We start from the raw sequence: 6,307 nt of genomic DNA on the forward strand, positions 1-6,307 counted from the left end.
CCACCAGCAGTGCACAAGTGTTCCTTTTTCTCCACATCCTCTCCAGCACTTGTCGTTTGTTGATTTGTTGATGATAGCCAGTCTGACAGGTGTGAGATGGTACCTCATTGTTGTTTTGATTTGCATCTCTCCGATGATTAGTGACTTTGAGCATGTTTTCATATGTCTCTTGGCTTTCTGAATGTCCTCTTTTGAAAGGTGTCTATTTAGGTCCTTTGCCCATTTTTTGATTGGATTGTTTATCTTCCTTTTATTAAGTTGTATGAGTTCCCTATAAATTTTGGAAATTAGGCCCTTATCAGATATGACATTGGCAAATATGTTTTCCCACACAGTGGGTTTTCTCGTTGTTTTGCTGATGGTTTCTTTTGCTGTGCAGAAGCTTTTTATTTTGATACAGTCCATTTGTTCATTTTCTCTTTAGTTTCAAGTGCCCTAGGATCTGTATCAGTGAAGAAATTGCTTCGGCATATGTCTGAGATTTTGTTGCCTTTGGATTCTTCTAGAATTTTTATGGTTTCCTGTTGTACATTTAAGTCCTTTATCCATTTTGAGTTTATTTTTGTGTATGGTGTAAGTTGATGGTCTAGTTTCATTTTCTTGCATATATCTGTCCAATTTTCCCAACACCATTTATTGAAGAGACTATCTTGGCTCCATTGTATGTTCTTGCCTCCTTTGTCAAATATTAATTGAGCACATTGGTTCGGGCCGATTTCTGGGCTCTCTATTCTATTCCATTGATCTATATGTCTGTTCTTCTGCCAGTACCAGGCAGTTTTGAGAACAGTGGCTTTGTAATACATCTTGATATCTGGTATTGAGATCCCACCTACTTTGTTCTTTTTTTAGGATTGCTGCAGCTATTTGGGGTATTTTTTTTATTCCAGATGAATTTTTGGAGAGTTCGTTCTAGATCTGTGAAGTATGCCATTGGTATTTTAATGGGAAGTGCGTTGAATTTATAGATTGCTTTGGGTAGTATGGACATTTTAATGATGTTGATCCTACCAATCCATGAACACGGTATGTTCTTCCATCTGTTTATGTCTTCCTCTATATCTTTTTTCAACGTCCTGTAGTTTTCTGAGTAGAGGTCTTTTACCTCTTTAGTTAAGTTTATTCCTAGGTAGCTTAATTTTTTTGGTGCGATGGTAAATGGGATTGTTTTTATAATCTCTCTTTCTGAAAGTTCACGATTGGTGTATAGAAATGCCTCAGATTTCTTGGGTTAATTTTGTATCCTGCTACATTGCCAAATTCATGTATTAAGTCTAGTAGCTTTTTGATGGAGTCTCTAGGGTTTTGTATGTATAATATCATGTCGTCTGCAAATAAGGACAGTTTTACTTCCTCTTTTCCAATTTGGATGCCTTTTATTTCTTCTTCTTGCCTAATTGCAATGGCTAACACATCCAGTACTATGTTGAACAAGAGTGGTGAGAGGGGGCATCCCTGTCTTGTTCCTGTTCTTAGGGGAAATGGTGTTAGTTTTTGTCCATTGAGTATGATGTTGGCTGTGGGCCTGTCATATATGGCTTTTATTATGTTGAGGTATGATCCTTCTACTCCCACCTTGCTGAGAGTTTTTATCAAAAATGGGTGTTGAATTTTGTCAAATGCTTTTTTTGCATCAATTCATATGACCATGTGTTTTTTTTCCTTCAATTTGTTTATGTGATGTATCATGTTTATTGATTTGCGGATATTGTACCATCCTTGCATCCCTGGGATAAATCCTACTTGGTCATGGTGTATGATCTTTCTGATGTACTGCTGGATCCGATTTGCTAAGATTTTGTTGAGGATTTTGGCATCTATGTTCATGAGGGATATTGGCCTGTAATTCTCTTTCATTGTGTTGTCTTTACCTGGTTTTGGTATTAGGGTGATGCTGGCTTCATAGAATGAGCTTGGAAGTGTTCCTTCCTCCTGAATTTTTTGTAGTAGTCTGAGGAGGATAGGTTTTAGTTCTTCCTTGAATGTTTGGTAAAACTCCCCTGTGAAGCCGTCTGGTCCTGGGCTTTTGTTTGCTGGAAGCTTTTTGATGACTGCTTCAATTTCTACCATAGTTATTGTCCTGTTGAGATTTTTAGATTCTTCCTGATTGAGTTTTGGAATGTTGTATTTTTCTAGGAATTTGTCCATTTCCTCCAGGTTGTCCAGTTTGTTGGAGTAGAGCTGTCCATAGTATTTTTTAACAATCATTTGTATTTCTGTGGGGTCTGTTGTTATTTCGCCCCTATCGTTTTTGATTTTGTTTATTTGGGTCCTCTCTCTTTGCTTCTTGGTGAGTCTGGCTAGAGGTTTGTCAATCTTGTTTATCCTTTCAAAGAACCAGCTCTTGGTTTCATTGATTTTCTGTATTGATTTTTTTGGTCTCTATGTCATTTATTTCTGCTCTAATCTTTATTATCTCCTTCCTTCTGCTCATTCTGGGGTTTTCTTGTGACTTTCTTTCTAATTCTTTGAGTTGTAGAGTTAGATGATTTACTACCATTTTTTCTTGTTTTTTGAGATAGGCCTGTAGAGGTATAAACTTCCCTCTCAGGACTGCTTTCATTGTGTCCCATAGGTTTTGGATTGTTGTGTTTTCATTGTCATTAGTTTCCAGGATGTTTTTAATTTCTTCTTTGATCTCATTGGTAACCCAACCAATATTTAATAACATGCTATTCAGCTTCCAGGTGTTTGAGTATTTTGGGTTGTTTTTATTGTAGTTTATTTCTAATATTATGCCATCATGGTCTGAGAAGATGCTTTTTATGATTTCAATCTTCTTGAATTTGGGGATACTTTGCTTGTGACCCAATGTATGTTCTATTTATGAATATGTCTTATGAGCACTTGAGTAGAATGTATATTCCGTGGCTTTGGTGTGAAGTGTTCTGAAGATGTCTATTAAGTCCATCTGATATAGTGAGTCATTTAGGATTGCTGTTTCTTTGCTGATTGTTTGTCTAGAGGACTTATCCAGTTCTGTCAGTGGTGTATTAAAGTCCCCTACTATGATTGTTTTGTTGTCAATCTCTCCTTTGATATCTTCCAGGAGTTTTTTTTTATGATTTTGGGTGCTCCTGCATTGGGTGCATATATGTTTACCAGGGTTATATCCTCTTATTGTATTGATCCCTTTAGTATTATGAAGTGGCCTTCCTTATCTCTTGTTATGGCCTTCACTTTCAGGTCTATTTTGTCCGATATAAGTATTGCTACCCCAGCTTTCTTTTCCTTTCCATTTGCCTGAAAGATATTTTTCCATCCTTTCACTTTCAGTCTGTGTGAGTCCCTTCTAATGAGGTGGGTCTCTTGTAGACCGCAGATGTATGGGTCATGTTTTTTTTATCCATTTAGCCACTTGATGTCTTTTGGTTGGAGCATTTAGTCCGTTTACGTTTAAAGTTATTATTGAAAGTTACTTGTTTGTAGCCATTTCTTTTTTTGTGTGGCTGTTTTCTTTCTGAGCTTTTTATTTCTTCTTTTTACACCAGTCCCTTTAGCATTCCTTGCATTGCTGGCTTAGTGGTGATAAACTCCCTTGGCCTTCTTTTGTCTGTGAAGCTTCTTATTTCCCCTTCAAGTTGGAATGATAACCTTGCTGGATAGAGTATTCTTGGATTCAGTCCTTTGCTTTGCATCACTTTGTAAATTTCCGTCCATTCTTTTCTGGCCTGATGTGTTTCTGTTGAGAAATCATTTGATAATCTAATGGGAGATCCCTTGTATGTAACTTTCCATCTCTCACTTGCAGCCTGTAAGATTCTCTCTTTGTCCTGAACATTTGCCATGGTAATTATGATGTGTCTTGGTGTGGGTCTTTTCGGGTTCACCTTGTTTGGGACTATCTGGGCTTGTGTGACTTTTTTCTTCCCCACTTCAGGGAAGTTTTCTGATATTATTTCTTCGAATCGGTTTTCTAATCCTTGTTCATCTTTCTGTTGTTCTGGCACCCCTATTATTCGTATGTTGTTTCGTTTCATGTTGTCCCAAAGCTCCCTTAGGGTCTCCTCCTGTCTTTTAATTTTTTTCTCCAATTGCATTACACTTTGGGTGTGTTTTGCTTCCTTGTCTTCTAATTCACTAATTCGCTCCTCCGCTTCTCCTAGTCTACTGTTGATACTTTCAATGGTGTTTTTATTGCAGCTATATCGCTCTTCATTTCTTCTTGGGTCTTACTTAAGTTGTTGATTTTTTCATCTGTTTCTTCTAGCTTCTTCCATATGTTATTGATTTTTTCATCTGTTTCTTCTTGCTTCTTGCATAGTTAGTTGACTTTTTCATCTGTTTCTTCTAGCTTCTTGCAGAAGTTGTTGATTTTTTCCTCCATCCGGTTTATGCACTCTAGGACCCTTATTCTGAATTTTTTTTCTGTCATGTTGCATGCCTCTGTATTACTTAGCTGCTTTTCTGGAGAGTCCTTCTTCTCTTTCCTTTGGGGGTTTCTTTGTCTACCCATGTTTGATCTCACTGACATATCTAGACGTTGAGTCGTTCAGTGGCTGCTCCCTGGGTGGCAGTGGCTCCTTGGGCTGTGGTTGCTCCTCGGGCAGTTGCGGTAGCAGCTGCTCCTCAGTTGGCAGCAGCTCCTCTGGTGGGTGCTGTTCACAGCTGTGGTGGCTCTTCTGGCTGGTGGGGGGAGGCTTCACGTACAGCTGCTCTTCCTCAGACAGAGGGTGTGGTACTCAGGAGGCTGCTGTTGCTTGGATCTGCTGCTCTGTGTTGTTGCTGGGATTCATTTTTATTATGCATATTTTTAAACATGAAAAGAGTTGATGGGGGAGGGAAGAGAGTTGGTATAGCCAGGTGGTCCCTCTATTCTTGTTTCTAATATATTCTTTTGGTTGAGCTTCTCTGGCACAAGATATGCTACCCAGAGGAATCAGAAAACTACTTCTGTGTGTTAAGAGCTAGGTGCCAATTAATCATTAAAGAGCTCATATAAACCCTGGCCTGTGTGGCTCAGATGGTTGAATATTGTCCCGTGCACTGAAAGGTTGCTGGCTCCATTCCCATTCCCAGTCACAGAGCATGCCCACGTTGTGGGTTCAGTCCTTGGTGTGGGTGCATATGAGAGGTAACAGATCAATGTTTCTCTCTCATATTGATTTTTTTTCTCTCGCTCTCATTCCTATCTCTCAAAATCAATAAAAACATTCTTAAAACGATCTCATAAATTAGGGTTTTTTCACTGGGAGAGAATTTAAAATTTTTGTAGAAAATATATATTCCTACAAGGAGAAACAAATGGTGTTTATAATTTTACATTCCCCTTGAGGAATATTATCACCTCAATATATTGAGGCTTTTCATATATCTTGTTACATTTATTTACATTTATTGATAACTTAATTGGTCATCAGTTAAGCACTGTTAATATGATTTCAGTAGTCAGAATAAATACTTATGGTTTAAGTATTTCTCAATAAATAAATTGGAGCAACTACTTGACAATGCAGTCTATTGCTTGGTGTGGAACCATTATAATAATTAAAGCAATGTTCTTCAAATTTATTACCATGAAATCTACGTTATATCCATGTGGTCTCTTAAAAATATCAGAATATGCAAAGAAGTGTAAAAAATGTAACCCTCATTTAATAAGAGGTTTATTTATTTTGTGCTGTGAGATAGTATAAACAAAAACAAGATATTTGATTAGGCTAATAGGCCATGTTAAGTTAAGATAAGTTTCATACATGCAAATTTGTTATCTTTTTGATTCCCTGTATTCATTATATTATACCTAGCCAAATCTGGAAATTAATCACATTTACTTAAACATTTTCTTTTATGTGTACCCACTTTTTCTATTCCTCCCACATAATACCAATATTGAAGACAGTTTTGGAGACACATAGCATCTTTTTATAATTATATAAATTATATATTTCTGAAGTCTCTATAAAACTGGTAGTAAAACTTTATTCACTGTTTCTTCTCCATTTTTGGAGGGAGGTGGTCTGCCTCGCCCTGTTTCCACACACAGTGTATTCACAATAGTTAGCATGGTATTGCCCTGTCCGGCTGCCCTTCTTCACAATGTAGTACTTGTAATTAGTGGATTTTTTCTCCTACATTTCTTTAGTGTTTTTCAAGGGAATTTAGGATGTGTACAGATGGAGTAGCGCGTGCGTGTGTGTGTGTGTGTGTGCGTGTGTGTGTGTGTGTATGTGCGCGCGCGCACGCACACAAGCTTTAGTGCTCCCTGAAAAGAGCCAGGACAATTTACTAAATTTCTGATTCTTTTAACCATAAAGCCTGACATTGGAATTTATGCCATAATCTGCCCTGATTGCCAAGATATACC

This window comes from Myotis myotis, unplaced genomic scaffold (assembly GCF_014108235.1).
Source record: "Myotis myotis isolate mMyoMyo1 unplaced genomic scaffold, mMyoMyo1.p scaffold_m19_p_4, whole genome shotgun sequence".
NCBI classification, from domain to species: Eukaryota; Metazoa; Chordata; class Mammalia; order Chiroptera; family Vespertilionidae; genus Myotis; species Myotis myotis.